Source organism: Taudactylus pleione, unplaced genomic scaffold (assembly GCF_031769625.1).
Source record: "Taudactylus pleione unplaced genomic scaffold, aTauple2 ptg001005l, whole genome shotgun sequence".
Classification (NCBI taxonomy): Eukaryota; Metazoa; Chordata; class Amphibia; order Anura; family Myobatrachidae; genus Taudactylus; species Taudactylus pleione.
Genome location: NW_028285406.1, coordinates 1,013,096 through 1,031,000, shown reverse-complemented (window position 1 = coordinate 1,031,000; position 17,905 = coordinate 1,013,096). Strand labels below are relative to the sequence as shown.

The 17,905-nt window shown below is 46.5% G+C and overlaps 1 protein-coding gene across 2 annotated transcripts in view; it reads left to right on the top strand.

Annotated features, from left to right (window-relative positions):
- CRB3 (crumbs cell polarity complex component 3) overlaps window positions 1-17,905 on the top strand; it is a 30,895-nt gene that overhangs the window by 10,372 nt on the left and 2,618 nt on the right. The gene's annotated exons all lie outside the window — the stretch shown is intronic.

Here is a 17,905-nt window from a genome sequence, read left to right as displayed (position 1 = left end):
AAAACTTATCCCCGTATTCAATTCCAAAGATTTTTCTCCTACGCGGAAAGTCAATGCATGGGTATAGGTGAAAAAGATTCGCCTATGAAACCAGGCGGAAAAAAGTGCAGAATTGCAGTTTTGGGGTGCAAAGGTGGGGAAACCACCCTGCACCCTTTTCATGTACCCCTAATTTGATAGTACTACTTATTTTCATCCAAAAAAACTGATAAATGCTATTCTTCACCACTTGTGCAGAGACGCTAATTAGCAGCTATTGAGAGCATTTAAGTACCCCAAATAGCTTCAGTAGGGCTATTCGGGGGTATCTACATTGATCCCCAATGTTAGTGCATCTTTTGGGGGGTGTCAGGCTGATTTCCCTGTTTGAGTTTTGCCGGGTCCCGTTTTCACGTCCTTTGGAATTGAATAGGGCGAATAGTTTTCGCCTCCAAAACACGTGAAGTCGGCAAAGTACGGCAGGCAAAACCTTTCTGACTTTTTGCGTCTAATTGAATATGCCCCTAAGCCGGCTATCTTGAGTAACATTGTTTCTCTATATGAATGATTGACAGCCTGAAACAAATGACCTAAGAGCTGTTAAAATATTGTGATTACTCCACGGGCTGGGATCTCTGCAAATCTCTCTCTGTTTTTATTTGTCGTATTCTACATGCAATATTTATTTGTTTTACCTCTTATTTTGTTTTCTATTTCGGTGTAGAATCTTTTGTGTGTGTGTGGTCAAAGTATATTATCTGCTTTATTTATTGTGAATTATTGTTTAAGTGCAGTGTGAATATATACCTTTTACGACCTGTAAACTGGGTCAAATAAATTAAATTTTTAGCAGGATTGTTACATTGGTAATTTATTTGTTTCGATTTGAAGAATCTATGTGAGACGAGCTGTGCGTAGCGCAGACTTCTATGCATTTATCTAATAACAAGTGGTCCCAGGCCCTGCCCCAACAGCAGTCCGCTGCATTTCAGATGTAGGCACGTGTGTGTTTAGATGTATGTAAATTGAGATATTATCTGGAATGCTTGGGACTTAACATTTGTCATATAGGAGTTTTGTTCCCCTGTAACTTGACGCATCATTCGCTTACGTCCTGGAATTCTTGGCATCGGAATAGTTTTGTTTTGCCCCATTTGCTCTGTCAGCGTAGTTAACTGTCCTTACACATCTTTGCTGCAGTCATGCTAATCAGCACAGTCTAAAAGACTCCCAACGCTGGCAGACTAGCACGGGACCTGGCACCTGACTCACGCCAGGCAAGTCGCTCTGCGTGGCGTATTGAGGCTAGATGTGTGAGGACACCTCTGTATGTAACAACGTGTGTGGGGTGTTCAGGGCTCAGCATCTCTGGCACGCAGAGTTGTTTTAAATGCCACCACATTGGTTCAGGAGATTTACCAGCTAGGACCAATATGGGGGGCATGTTTGTGTCAGAGGGGTCGTGTTCACACCCTCAGGGGTATGCCAAGTGCGCTGCCCCTTCTACCTCGCCAGTCACCTACCCGTCACCCTTTCTATGCCGAACACGCCAGTGACACGGCTACTCTGCTATGTAATGCAGGGTGAATGTGTCGTCCCTCCCAACTCCCGGGCAGATCAGGACCGTGCAGTCCGGATAGCGAGACAGAGCTTAATTTGGGACTGGCCAGTGAAATCAGAAGGGTTGGGAGGTGTGAATTGTCGGCCCCAATATTTTAGCAATAAAGAACTACGTATTTATTCACTTACAGATGGTAAACCATACCGATAAGCCAAATCCAACCGATTTTCCCATCAACCAGCTTGCTGTGTTGGTCTTAATGGCTACGGCAATCTCTTTTAATCCTGTGCCACCCTCAGACTCCCCCCACACTTAGATGCATGCAATACATATTACATCACACAAGTATATATGATCACAACTAGGCTTTGTGTGTATCTGTTGGTCACATTATTATCACTGAGTCACCAGGAGAGATGATGTCAGAAGGTGGCAGCTGTTTTGTTGCCATGGTAATCGCTTCCTTAAGGTTCTTAACCTGGCACCTGCAAAGCAGCTGTCATGTTCTGACATCACCTCTCATCTTGAATTGCTGAGCACTTTTGTGGCTCGGTGCTTTTTCATTTAATTGCTATGTTGCAATGAATTATTGTGTTTTTCATATACAAATAGTGTGGCTGCCAAGTTTATTTCCGTGGATGGATGTGATACTACTAATTTAACCATGCACCCGCTGTTGATGTGTTTTCCCTATTCTATCTAACTATCTAAAACTATATTTTAGATGGCTCATAGCAATAAGCTGTTGACCCCCACTGTAGCCCTTTAGATCATTGGAGTGCTCACAGCAGCACAGATTATTTCAGGGGCTATGCTGATTTTGTGGGAGGTAATGGCCATCACCTGTCCACTTGTGTGACTTTTATGTTATTGAGGATAGGGCTGCATGTGACTTGTAGCTTCAAGATGTGGGGAGGGGAGTGGACGAAAGAAGGGAGTTAAATAATGGAATGGGAAGGGTCCCCATTATCGCAGATGAGCCCCTTTCACACGGATGCAGAAGACTGAGTGGCCAAGCGAACTTATTATTCTCTCTCCTGTAGAATGTACAGCCATGGCCAAAAGTTTTTTGAGAATGACACAAGCATTGGTTTTCACAAAGTCGCCTGCTTCAGTTTTTAATGATGGCAATTTGCATATACTCCAGAATGTCATGGAGAGTGATCAGATGAATTGCAATTAATTGCAAAGTCCCTCTTTGCCATGACAATGAACTTAATCCCCAAAACAACATTTCCACTGCACTTCACCCCTGCCACAAAAGGACCAGCTGACATGTCAGTGATTCTCTCGTTAACACAGGTGAGAGTGTTGACGAGGACAAGGCTGGAGATCACTCTGTCATGCTGATTGACTTAGGATAATAGACTGGAAGCTTTAAAAGGAGGGTGGAGCTTGAAATCATTGTTCTTCCTCTGTTAACCATGGTAACCTGCAAGGAAACACGTGCAGACATCATTGCTTTGCACAAAAATAACTTCACAGGCAAGAATATTGCTGCCAGTAAGATTTCACCTAAATCAACCATTTATCGGTTCATGAAGAACTTCAAGGAGAGAGGTTGTAAAGAAGGCTCCAGGGTGCCCAAGAACGTCTAGCAAGCGCCATGATCGTCTCCTAAAGTTGATTCAGCTGCGGGATTGGGGCACCACCAGTGCAGAGCTTGCTCAGGAATGGCAGCAGGCAGGTGTAAGTGCATCTTCATGCACAGTGAGGCAAAGACTTTTGGAGGGTGACCTGGTGTCAAGAAGGGCAGAAAAGAAGCCACTTTTCGCCAGGAAAAACATCAGGCACAGACTGATATTCTGCAAAAAGTATAGGGATTAGACTGCTGAGGACTGGGGTAAAGTTATTTTCTCTGATGAATCCCCTTTCACATTGTTTGGGGCATCTGGAAAAACGCTTGACAGGAGAAGGAAAGGTGAGCGCTACCGTCAGTCCTGTGTCATGCCAACAGTAAAACATCCTGAGACCATTCATGTGTGGGGTTGCTTCTCAGCCAAGGGAGTGGGCTCACTCACAATTTTGCCTAAGAACACCGCCATGAATAAAAAATGGTACCAAAACATCCTCCAAGAGCAACTTCTCCCAAACATCCAACAACAGTTTGGTGATGAACAATGCCTTTTCCAGCATGATGGAGCACCTTGCCATAAGGAAAAAGTGATAATTAAGTGGCTCGGGGGAAGAAAACATCGACATTTTGGGTCCATGGCCAGGAAACTCCCCAGACCTTAATCCCATTCAGAACTTGTGGTCAATCCTCAAGAGGCGGTTGGACAAACAAAAACCCACAAATTCTGACACACGCCAAGCATAGATTAGGCAAGAATGGGCGGCCATCAGTCAGTATATGGCCCAGAAGTTGATTGACAGCATGCCAGGGCGAATTACAGAGGTCTTGAAAAAGAAGGGTCAACACTGGAAATATTGACTCTTTGCATAAACTTAATGTAATTGTCAATAAAAGCCTTTGACACTTATGAAATGCTTGTAATGTTACCTCAGTGTACCATAGTAACATCTGACAAAAAGGACTAAAAACACTGAAGGAGCAAACTTTGTGAAAACCAATACTAGTGTAATTCTCAAAACTTTTGGCCATGGCTGTTCTGGCAATAGGGATTGGTCATTGCCTGTCAAATGAATGACGCTGGCAGATCGTGAAAGGTGTGCTGGGTGGGATGTAGTCAAAAAGTCATCGGTGTAATGTCAACCGCACAGTGCCGTCACGGTAGTAATGCGATTTAAAACCTTTTAACCGTTTTGGCATTTTAACTTTAAACATGATGTTTTATCCTCATGTTAAAATTATAATGCCAGCACGGTTAACATGTTCTAAATCACATTCGTGCGGGCGACATTACACTGACGACACAATTTGCCGATCCCGTGCTGGGTCGGTTCTGCGGCGGTAAAGATACAAACTTGGTGTGTGTGTGATGTGCATATTATTATTGTGTACAGTGGGGATATTAATGCTGACGGCAGGCAAAGCAATCCAACATTGTGGGGACTCAGTGTAGGGTTTATTGAAGAATGTGTCAACACACAATAATCTCTGACGCATACTTGCCGACATTCTGAGTCCCATAGGCAGGATTGTTGTGCATTAAGTCACATCTTTGCTGTCCCACCCCCCTTTCTGCTCATTGCTGTAATAATGCTATTGAGCAGGAGGGCTGAACTGTCATGACCCCAGAATCAGTCCCCGCCACTTACCTCTCCGGGGGTCCCCAGCGTGTCCACTGCTCCTCCCTGCAGCTTCCGACATACTCACTGGCTTCTAGTGTTCATTCTAGGTCCAGTGCCGGGCTGGGCGCCGGACCTAGAAAGGGGCACTAGTGTGCGTGTCCGAAAAGGGGGTGTGGCCAATAGAAAAAGGGCATGTCTTTATGACACGCCCCCTTTTTCATCACTCTTGGGGGCGTGCCGGCACTTACGGACATGCTGGGCTGCCACCAAGCGCCCAGGGCCGGTGCCACCATTTAGGCAGAGGTTAGGCAGCTACCTAAGGGCGACTGCAGCTGGAGGGCGCCGCTGAGTCTACCGGCAATAAAATAAAACTGGCCGGCAGCGACCACGGGTCTTAACTGCAGCCGCCGTCGTCAGCTCCACTGTAACCCTGCACGTCTGCCGGACTGGTGGTCTATCTAGCGCTGGCAACAACAGCATGGTAGCACTGCTGGTCACATGACTGACATGTGTGCAGCTGCTGTGATGCCATCAGCACAGCGCAGGCTCCCTCTCCTCCCCTTCCAGACACAAGCGGAGCGAGCTGTGCTGTTTCCCCCTCCCCTGTGTGAGTCAGACTGGCTGCTGAAATGCAGAGGAGGTCGCAGGATGGCGTCATGCCTGGATTCCTGCTGTCAGGAGCAGTAAATCAGATACAAGTAATTAGCATTGTACGCACATGGGGTGGAAATCCAGGGAAGTAGGAGTGTGGAAAGGACTATGTAAGCGGAAAACATGGTATATACAGTATATATACTGGCTTGTCTACCCTCCCGATTTGGTCGGGAGCCTCCCGAATATCGGGTGCCGCTCCCGACCCCCCGGAAAGGCAGGCAAGCCTCCCGGCTGCCGCCTGCCCCCCGCACAACTACTAGAAACCCCCGCAGCGGGGATGGCATTTATTTTTGGCATTGTGAAGAGGGGGCGGGGCCACGATGACGCGTCGTGCGGTCACGCCCCTGGCCCCGCCCCCAAAATGTCATCATAGCCGGCCACGCCTCCCCCTCTATGCAGGCATTCAGCTCCCTCTCGGAAGGAGTAAGCTGAATGTCGGCAAGTATGTATATAGAATTATAGTTTTTTTTATTAAATGTTTTTGGTGCCTCTCCTGCAATCATATGACTTGTCACCACAACCAAACAAGGATAACAAGAGGATCTCTTTCTAAATTGCTCACTATGGACCACTATTATTACTATAATTATTTTAAATACTTTATTGATTATTCTTTTAATCACATAATTAATTTTCCCTAAATTAGGATCCTGATAAGTAAGCAAAAGAATAGAAGATAGTCACTGACCCTTGTTCTGCATATTTTAAAATATTTTATTTATTACTTTTATTATGTGTATGGGGATAAAATTATAATCGGGAAGCACCCATAAAAAGTGGTAAATAAGATATTCTAAAATATACTTATGATTATACGTTGAACAGGTTGCAGTTGATATAGATTGTAATTCACTTATTCCTTTCCTTTTCTTTTGCACATTCTTTGGGGTATATTTACTAAGGTGCAGGTTTTTAGAAGTGGTTTTGTTGCCCATAGCAACCAATCAGATTCTACTTAACATTTATCTAGCACCTTCTAGAAGGTAATAGCTAGAATCTGATTGGTTACTATAGGCAACAAAACCACTTCTAAAAACCCGCACCTTAGTAAATATACCCCTTTATCTATAATCTTTCTTGTACTTTACTTACCAGGATCCCAATTTAGGGAATTTAGATTTACTAATTATGTGTTTTAAGGGACATTCAATAAAGTATGAGTATTTAAATTTACAATAGTGGTTCATACTGATCTAACTAGATAGAACTCTTCTTGTTTCTTTTGGTTGGGGCAATAGGGTATGTAAGTAAAATCTGTGATGGGCATGTGAAATGTTGGCGGGCAGATGTACATGTGAGTGGTGAGCTAGTGTGCTCAGTGGCATGTCAGGGACAAGTTGGGCAGAGGGGTATGCGAGATACAAGCTGGTAGGCAGCACAGGGCATGTGATAAAAGTAGTGAAAGTGGTCTTGAGCGAAAGTACGGGTGGTAAGCTGAAGCATTGCCTAGGGTGCCAAGGAACCTTGCACCGGCCCTGCAAGCGCCCCTGTCTTAGTGAATAGATGCCGGGTGCATGCGCCCGGCATCCATTCACTGGCGGTGACCACTACACTGCTGTTTTCCCCACCCGTGGGACACTGCAGCCCGTGGGTGGTGACTGCACCCGCAGGCTGTTTTAGAGGGGCGCCGCCAAGAGAGGCAGAGTGCATTCTGCGCTTTAGAAATCAGGCTGGGCGCATTGCCCCGCTGAAACAGCCTAGTGGCTGACTGCTAGGTGCAGCCATGACAGTCTGTGTCAGGTGACTGTCTATCCTCCAACAGGAGACCAGTTTGCTGTCCCTTGATGCCTGCAGCCAATCCCTGCTATCCAATGGGGTATATAAGGATTCTCTGAGCACTTGCCAGTGCAATGTTGTCCTCAGCCTAGCTGTGTGATTTCATCTGAATTTCTGCTTTTTTTCCTGCGATTGATCTTCAGTGCAGATTATCGCTGCACCACTGGCTCCTATTGTCCGGTTCCAGCACCAACTGTTCCATCCATCCCTGGTGTCGTCCAGTTCCTTCCCAGAGATTGTAGTCAGCTGCCAGTACAGGGAAACCCAAGCAGAGCACCGCAACCTGCACGTCGGTCGCTGTTAAACCCAAACTTCCTTGTTGGGGTTCCCTGCCTCTGTTCTGGGTCTCAGCTAATTCCCCAGTACTGTTCAGCTTCCTTCTGCCGCAGACTACATCTCGTGAGCCGTAACAATATAAGAACATCCAGTTTTCAGACTCTTGCTCCAGACCCCATTCCAACCAGCGACTCCAGTCCGGCTCCATAACCAAACACAAACGTGGTATGAACCATATGACAATATACGCTGCAAAATGTGATAGAAAGACCCCAGACTGCTCACATCACTGGAGAAGTGGGTGGAATCCTCTAGCTTGTAAATTTTTGAAACTCCCCCTGTGGAAGAGTCACAAAGAGGACAGCCATGTCAGAGTTGCGGGGGAAGGTGGGGTGGCCTCACAATTGCATCTTCATGGCTACACATCAGCTAATAAAAGACGCAATGTATAACATATTACAGCAGAGGGCAGGGCCTTGATGACACCATTAGCATTGAAAAGTCAAACTGCTCCAATGCAAGATACCGGGCCACTGAAATTTGAGGCACACTGTACATTCGGGGTGAGATGTCAAGCAAAGACGCTGGTCTACTCTCTCTGGTGACTCCTGAATAGCGGGATGGTATGGTGTGAGGCCTAGGGGTACCTGTAAGATTATAGCTCGGGGCATAGCACAAAGTGTGGGGTGTATTACTGTGCATCAGTTTGGATTTAATGTAATGTGTGGTCTGTGTTGGGCTGCTAGTTTATAGAGCACGGGACACAGTGCAAGGTTTAGTGATTCTTGCAATGATCCCGTGGTTACAAGACGTGTTATCACTGGAATTTAACAATGTGACAACCGCCTGAGATTTCCTGTAAAATATGACTTGCCAGGGCCTTTTCTCATTTACCAGATCAGTATAATGCTTATACAATAATCCTGTGCCTGATGTAATCTTGCTTGGCACAAGCTAAATCGCTGCATATGGCCAGGAAGTGCTTTTACCACTTAGGGGGGGAATTTGATTACCCCCAAAAAAATTTTGGTTGGATAAAACGTGATTTTCCGCATATTTTGACCTTTGGGCAATTCAATATAAACCCTTTGTTTCCGCCTGAAAAATTACCTGTTAGCCCGGCTTGGCATGGTCACATCTTATGCCACCACCACAGGCAAGGGGTTAATGTAATTAGTCAATGGAATGAAGATTGGCATCAGCAGGGAAGGAGCCTCTGCCGAAACCTACCTCGGAGTGGTGGAGAAGACTGCTCCCCCTACGGCGGCCTCCTAAGTAGTCATAACGCCATCCTGAGATGGCATTATTGATAGCCTATCGCAAACACACCTTTTTGTCTCCATAACCGGCTATGCTAAACTCGTAGATAATAGGGACTGCATGAGACATCGTTGATTCATCTGTCTTTAACCCTTTTGATAAATAGCAGGAAGTAGTGATAAAACCTTTTCCTGCTGAAAACAACTGAAAGGGGGTTATTATCACTGCTGGATACATAGACCCCTGAGTGACCTTCCCGTGTGATATGTAGCTGGTCCGCAGCAAATAGACCTCACGGCTTGTAACACTTGCTGCACTATTATGACTCTGGGCTTAGCTGCTGCCAGAAGTAAGAGCCTCTATTAAAACTCCTCTGGCCAAGTAGAGGAAGCTGTTGGAGTATTTCCCAATTTTCTTTTTAGTTAAAGCTTTCTTATCCAGTAATAACAGCCTTTGCAATGTGATTTTAAATGAACGACGACATTAATGAAGACGTTTGGTGCATGCCTGAGGTTCTAGATGACACAAAATGAAAGTTCTTTGTGCCATTGAGTTATGTTGTCGGTGATATCCGCAGTACTTCCCCCTATATCTGCTTGTAACTAAAAGTCCTTTGGTTATGTTTTCATGCATTAGGGAAGTTGGTTACGTGCATATGTGCATTTGGTAATGGCTTCCTCTTCACTGTCGCCACACTGATATATTTTGCAATAACTTAAACTGCTACAAAATCAATTCGATAATTATGCTATTGACCAGTGATGTGCAGTAAGGTCAATGGCTGGGGAGGCACACGTGGAGATGGGTCTGAGTGCTGGGAGCCTGTCTTACCCCCCCCCTACTCACTGTAACTCTCCCCTCACTAAACTAAGCTTCAGTGTTCATTGATTCTCCTACCTGCATCACTGTATCTTCTCTTGCTGCAGCTGACTGAGCTGAACTCCGATCTCTAAACACTCCAGTTCACTTCCTGGTCACCTGACACATCCAAGGTGTCCCATCAGTGCTCAAGGCACACCCCCCCCCCCCCCCCAATCTCAGAGGAAATCCTCTATTAGCTCTCTTTCTGTGCAGCTTACTGCCCGTTGTGTTGCCCCGCCCCCAGCTCTGTAAGCAGTGTCTGACTATACAGAAGCGAGGCTGAGCTGTTGCTGCCTCATCTCTCGTCTCCCTGCAGTCCCAGGGAGCTCCACAGAGCTGGTGTGTGTTGAGTATAAAAATGATTACAATAAACAAAGATGATGTTTATAAGTTCTAAATAACTTCTTCGTATAATTCTAATCATTTTTATTTCAAATCTAAGGAGTATAACAGGGGAGGCTCTGCCTGCTCTGCCTACCTTCACTGCACGTCCCTGCTATCGACATGGCGATGTCTTCAAAATATATACCGAACCCATACATGGGATTATACACCCCCTACTGTAACTGAGATGTTAGAGGTTTCATAGTCGGCCTGCAGTCCTGTTCTCTTCATTTGGACAGATCTCAGGGGCAAATATAATGTAATATTTATTAATTACTGCTTATTTATGTAGAACCATATTTATGCAGTGTTGTACAGAGAATATTTTGTAAGAGCATTGCTGTCAGCTGCTGCCTCATTTGACTTTACAGACTAAATATTCTACCAAACAAATATACATAGCTAGGGTCCATGTGATTGGTTACTTACAGTATAACAATAATGAAACTTTTCTCATAGGAGCTTCCTGCTGCCTCTATTCCCCTTCTCCTATCTCTGCTCTGCGCTGTTGGGAATCCTGCTACTTCTAATCTATATCACTCTGTGGCCTCCTGCTGCCTCTATTCCCCGTAGTACTGGCAACTGATATTTTTTAACCATCGGCAGAAAACAATGTATAGCTGAGCGCTGCGCATGTGCAAACCTAAAACATTGGGCAGCCAGCATTGGTGGCCCGTCAAAAATGGCAAAAACACTTGCCATCGGCCATGGATCGTCGATGGGCATCCCTAATTCCCCACCTCATTTCACTACTCTTTGAGGCTGGGACCCTGCTACTATCTCTTTCTGGGGCCTACTGTGCTGCTTCTATTCCCCTCCGCGTATCACTACTCTGTGCTGCTGGGGACCCTGCTCCTTCTACTATATAACTCTCTGTGGCTTCATGCTGCCTCTACCCCCCCATTTCCTCATATCACTACAGCTCCTTCTACTATATAACTCTCTGTGGCTTCCTGCTGCCTCTATTCCCCTCCTCATATCACTACTCTGTGCTGCTGGGGACCCTGCTCCTTATACTATATAACTCTCTGTGGCTTCCTGCTGCCTCTATTCCCCTCCTCATATCACTACTGTGTGCTGCTAGGGACCCTGCTCCTTCTACTATATAACAGTCTGACACTTCTTTCTTCTCTCCTTGCCTTCTTCACATCATGAGACTTGTAAAGACGCCTTAAAAGAAAAAAGCCTGTACTATAGAAATCTAGCTACTCTAATAAAGTTGTTGAGAAAAACTCATCATTTTTTGGTCCCTAATGAAACTTTTCTTTTAAAACTAAAACATTGTTATTACAACGTTCTGCTACTTTAAGACTGATAGTGATGCTTGTTTATGCGCTATATGTACAGTGATGTATTAACATTGGGTGCAGATCTATGGGCCCCTGTGCAGCAAAATCTGCACCCACTACGTGTAAATGTTGAGTAATCGGAGTGGAGAAGCCATCAGTACATGCCTGCATCTGCAGGGCTTTTTGGCTCTGTGCTCCCTTCCTCCTTCTGGGTAGTCCGAGACTTCTGCTTGGCAACAGAAGCAAAGGAAATTGCTTTCATATACCGGCCCCTGAGTTGCTGACCGTGAATGCACAACGTGTAGAGAGGGGAGTGGACTCTGAGCGCTGCCACTCCCCTTTTGGTGTGGTTGACTCTGCTGCCAGAGCCGCAATGCGACCTCCGACCTCTGTCCAAATGCGCTACTGAGCACGTGCGGCGGGTTCTGCGCGTCTTTCCCCTGTAACCTCCTGAAGTGTACAGAGGTGATCAGTTGTTTCTCCCCAGCGTCTCCTCTATAACAGAGACTACAGACTATATAACAATCTGCTGGCTAGCTATACCACCACCACCGCTGGTGGTCAGAGACGGACTTGTAGAACAGCCCTGGCATCCCCCTGTGCCAGCACGCACGGATAAGGGGGCATGGCGACGCCTTACGAGGGCATGTTGCAAGTCAAGTGGGGCATTCTGGCGGCATGCCTCCATCTTGCATGCCGGCAAAGCATCGGGAGTCAGAGCTGCCCGGCCTGGCTTTCAAGCCGGCCCGGCCCATATTGTGCCAGATGGTTATCCTGGCCCTATCGCTAGTTATATATAGGTGCTTTTGCCACCACTGGCTATATTATATGCCTGCATCCTGTACATTGGACAGACTACAATTAATCCACCATATGCCTTGCTGAATTTAGTACTGTGTACACCTAATACTACTCTACCTGCAGTAACCCTGAGTTTCCCTGCATCCTGTTCCTACTGGTTAACAAGCCATTCACTTGGTTGAGTTACACAACGTGTGGACTGACAACCGTCGCACACTGCTGATACCTATAGAAACATCAATAGATTCTGCCAACACAACATCTGTGTAACTATCATCGATTGACTGTTTAGAGCTGGCAACGTAAAAGTAGATTCTTGCGTTTCAGGAGCTAAAGGAGGCAGAGCCAATAGATGGGGGGAGAGCCAAAGACTGGGGGAGGGGACCACTCATCAGCTTGCACACAGGCGCTCTATATTTATTCCTGTATTCTATTCATTGGAAGGCGCAGCATTTTCAAGCTAATCAGCGTAAGTGCCGTCTTGTCACAGCCCACGTGAATCCAACATCCAGAAAGTAGGTGCTGACCTGAATTCAACATGTAACAAAGTCCTTAGAATTAGAAAAACTTCAGCGGTCCACATTAATTGTCAAATGATCCCATGATGACGTCCTTCCCTTCACCTAGCAATCCAGAGGGACTGAGCGTCTGCTGGTACAGTTTATTGGTTTGCAGCTGCCTTCTTGCAACTTTAACTAACTACATTAGTTTATCCATCTAACTTCCCACTAGTCGTTAGATCTTCAGGCAGCGTGTTCATGTTTGTTGACCTGGGGTTTAGCACAAAGCTTCTCCACAGTATCCAAAGCTGATCTGAGATCGAGCCAAGGGCAACAGAAAAAGAATAACACATCTGTATGTAATGCTAATACAAGCTTAAATCAAAATCACAAAAAGTAACCAAAAAGATAAATCAGTGTAAGAATCATGCACAGCTTATGGCCTGAACGGGAACGCCCACTATATAGAATAGCCGGAACGTCTGCATCGGTCTGTGTTACGGTCTCACATCGTTGTGTCTTGTACCTGTATACTAGCCAATGCCACTGCAACACTTTGTAAAAACCAGATTATACTGACAATGAATTTATAAGCTTTAAGCAAGCTCCGTACCAACGTGTTTCGGAGAACTTGTGTCTTTCCTGCCCTGTGGCTTTGGGCATTTGGCCCATTAGTAAATGTAACCCTTAACCTCCCAGTACAGTTCACAAATCTGAAGCCTTCCAGAACCCGTAGGGGAATTTTCTTGTTAAATCTAGTCTAGTACTTCTGGCTCAAGGAGTCCTCTAATGTTTAACAGTGTGAAATATTGTTTTAACCTTTTAGTACGAGCACCACTTAATACCACTGTTAATAAGTAAGAATGTAGAACATTGTGTTTTGAACTTCGGAATTCTGTCCGTGGAATGAGGCCGTTTCTTATTACACAAACATTATTTGGGAGTAGGGCATCCTCCTAGGTTGTTACATGCCAGCTGCAAGGAATTGCATGTACCAGGCTTGCTTTGTGTGTCCTCCAGCTGGGTGTGCCGTGGAATAAGGTTATTGGGCTGAGCTGGTGGTGTCACTCGTCCTTTGCCAAGGTCACAATGAACGCTGGATGGCAGCGGACCTCACCAGTAGTGGGTGGCACCGGACCTCGGCAGTAATGGGTGTCAGAACACATTGTAATGAGGCATGATGACTATTTGTGCGTCTTGGCCTCTGTGCTTTTTTTCTAATCATCGTGTACTATAGTGTTCACTCTCTAGCACGATGGTGTCAAACTCTGGCCCTCCAGCTGCAGTGGGAACTACACATCCCAGCTTGCAGTTTTGCTATTAGGACATGCTAAAACTGTGGCAGGGCATGCTGGGATATGTAGTCCCACAAAAGCTGAAGGGGCCCGAGTTTGACACCACTGCTCGCTCTTGCACCTGTCCATAAACCATGCAGTTCCTGTTTCCTACCTGCGGTGTCGCTGTCTGCTCTGGTGCCTTTAGCGCATTCAGCTAATGCAGCAAACGGCTGAGATACAGACCAGAGTGTGCTGGAGGCACTAGAGCAGAGAGCGACACCCCAGGCAGCAAAGAGGAACTGCACGGGTTGTGACACGTCCCGGGTGCTAGAATAAACACTATACTAGGTGTTTGGTATCCCCCCTTTTTTTTTTTTCCCCTAAGCTGTCCCCACTCAGGTTTTGGTAAGTGTCCAGTGCAGGGCACATTGGTCCAGTGTACGTTTTAGTAGGTACAGTAGGTTCTGCTATTTGTATAAAAAGAGTCCCACTTTATATCCATTGACTGAATCTGATTTCTAAAACACCTGTGACATAGGCTCCTGGTGTCTCGCTTGGACAGCAATAAGACGATCCAAGACCACAGGGCACTAGGCAGGAAAACGACCCTACCAGCACTAAACACTGACCACAGGTGCCCGTATAGGTGGGGGTGCAGCCCAGCTCAGCCACCTAATACATTTATAGCCCCTGCTAGGTCCTGCGACTGCCAAGTGCCAGGAAAGGTTCTCTGAAAATTAGCACAGCCTTCAGTCCGAGCTCCTGACTCCATCACTGATGTTGTGATCCCGGGGGTGGGGGGGAGTTGCGCGTGTTGTGACACCATGATGCCAGAGTGTAGCTGTGCAAGGCCTTCACTTTGCCAGAGGTGCCCAGATCTCTAGATACGGTAATGTCAGCACCCAAACACATTTAGGCCCAACTTTTCTTTTATTTACTGTATTGAATTATGATGTTTTTGCCTATGCTTATGTTTGATTTTTTTATTTATGTGGGTGATTTAAATTTTTTTTTTTTTTTTTCATCAGCGGTTGTCGGTAACTGTCGCCCCGAAGGAGCAATTCATTTGTTGCTCCGTTCGGGAGCGAATGCCGCGGCTGGACACATTTCTGCTGGCGCGCACTCCTGAGGTGGCGAGCAGAAATGTAAGGAAAGCCCCTGGCGCTCATACTGCTGTTTGGGCACGCTAATCGGGACTTTAGACGGGTTTTAGCAATTGTTTTGCGGCTATATCAAGTCTATTTGGTTGGAACATGCAAGTAAAGGCATGGGTGCCCCAAACAACTATGGACTATCGCCCCCTGATTTTCTGTCTCTTTAAATAGGAGAACGGGCACGATAAAGCAAATGGATCGCCCCCTAAGTACTAATGTTGTTCCGATCCCTGCTCTGCTCCTTCCCCGCTCTGTATACTTGCCCTGATCCCTGCTCTGCTCCCTCCCCGCTCTGTATACTTGCCCCGATCCCTGCTCTGCTTCTTCCCCGCTCTGTATACTTGCCCCGATCCCTGCTCTGCTTCTTCCCCGCTCTGTATACTTGCCCCGATCCCTGCTCTGCTCCTTCCCCGCTCTGTATACGTGCCCCGATCCCTGCTCTGCTCCTTCCCCGCTCTGTATACTTGCCCCGATCCCTGCTCTGCTCCTTCCCCGCTCTGTATACTTGCCCCGATCCCTGCTCTGCTCCTTCCCCGCTCTGTATACTTGCCCCGATCCCTGCTCTGCTCCTTCCCCGCTCTGTATACTTGCCCCATCCCTGCTCTGCTCCTTCCCCGCTCTGTATACTTGCCCCATCCCTGCTCTGCTCCTTCCCCGCTCTGTATACTTGCCCCTTCCCTGCTCTGCTCCTTCCCCGCTCTGTATACTTGCCCCGATCCCTGCTCTGCTCCTTCCCAGCTCTGTATACTTGCCCCGATCCCTGCTCTGCTCCTTCCCAGCTCTGTATACTTGCCCCGATCCCTGCTCTGCTCCTTCCCAGCTCTGTATACTTGCCCCGATCCCTGCTCTGCTCCTTCCCAGCTCTGTATACTTGCCCCGATCCCTGCTCTGCTCCTTCCCCGCTCTGTATGCTTGCCCTTCCCTGCTCTGCTCCTTCCCCGCTCTGTATACTTGCCCCTCCCTGCGCAGCGCAATGAGTTTCTCCGGCTGAGCTCTGTCCTGTTGCGCCGCAGTAGGAGCTGTTGGAGGAGCAGTGCGCCCCGCGGTCAGCTTTGTGCATCCATGTAGGAGACTGGACAAACCGTATCAGATTATTATATACATATATTTAGGGATTTAATATTACTTGTACTTTCTAGCAGTATAACTTGTTTTAAATGATTTTGTTACTTTTGTTTTAGAATTATAAGACGGGGGTCATAAGGACATGTTTACGTAATTAGATACAATCGCACTGTTACAAACCTTTTGCTGAAAGGAGATAATCTGTTGAGATTACATAGCACAGATACCAGAACTACTGATTCCCAGACTTGCAGTCTGGAACATCCCCGGAAATAGGCTAGAGATAGCATCTTAACAACCCAATTACCTTTGCTGAGACTTTAGCAAACTTAAGTAACTTTATGAAAGGATGTTTACTGGAGCACTAATGTTGCAGTGGTGTATTTGCCGAGGAGATATCCTTCCGCTGTAAGGCTGGGTACACACAGGAGCAACGGGCATTCCTTCCAACATTGGAACGAATGCCCGTGAACAGTGATTGTGCATCCACATTGGACTACTTTAATGAAGGACAGAACGATCACCGTTACGCCATTCATTAACAATGCGCTGGCCGCTAGCGGTATAGCTAGGTTGGAAGTGCAGCACATCAAACCTGGCGACCGTCACCAGCGCGCAAACGCCAGTACACACTGAGCGATGTAGGTGATATGTCATTACAAAACTGTATATCGGCCTGACGTCACTCCAGTGTGTACCCAGCTTCAGCACACTATACATATACTCCAGTGTGTATATGTATGGTTATGTGCTGTTTGATCGCCCCAAAGCTATGCAGAATTTTACTTGCACTTGTGCCAATTAATGTTTCCTAAGACACACACCTTCCACAGGTACTACAGCAAAATTATAGCTATCATCTAATGACCTTCTGTGGGATATTATTGTGGTAAAGTAATGCTCTCAATATTAAATAATGTTTTACACATCATAATATACGGATATGCACACAGTCGTAACTCTCATGAGGGGAACAGGTGACAGAAATCTGTACAAACACAACAGGGGGAACAGGAAGAGGTGGGGACACAAGAAAGGATGAATACACACAACATACACAAAAATGTGGGAGAAGCCCGCATCCACGTACAGTCACAGGAGGAGGCGCACACAAAGGAAGTAACTCAGGAACACATACAAAATAGATATGCATATTCAAAGTGCGGGACAGTGAGGTGCACATACAGTATGGGGCAGAGACACATGTGGCGAGTTGGTTAGAGGGAAATGTACACACACACGTCTGGAGAGAGAGAAATATGGGGGCAGGGGAAGTTAGAAAAATATGAGAAATACAATTGGGGGCGCAGTGAGCTGCAGACAAAACCAGGATGAAGAAATCATGAGGTGAGAATAAAGTAGGGATGGTCACTGATGGCTAGCAACCATCAATGGTTTGGCTCCGATAGTCCATGGTTATGCCATCGTTCACAGCAATATATGTTCTCTGCCGTCGATGGCATAGAGCTCTGCTTTGGTTTTTTTTCCCACCTGCGTTTAGCCCCTTCCCACTTAGCCCTGCCCTTTTTTCTGATTGGCCTGCTGAGTCCTACCTCCCGGTCAGTGAGAGTGGCTGCCCTAATGGCCATCGATAGTGTAAACTCTCCATGGTTTTCTGTCATTGATGTAAATGGAAGACCAGTTGATGGCCATCACTAAATTGGAGTTAGGGGTGGGCAGGGGAGGAGAAGGGAAGCTATTTACATTGCATTCTGCTGGAACCATGCAATACACAATAATAGACCGGGACTATGAAGCTGGGGGAAGAGGAGGTAGTGCTGCCTGTACAATTAACCCTGAGCTACCTCTCTAACAGTAGCAAACATTGTGTGGACCATGCTCAGCATTGAATTTGGGAACCAGTCCTGTGTAC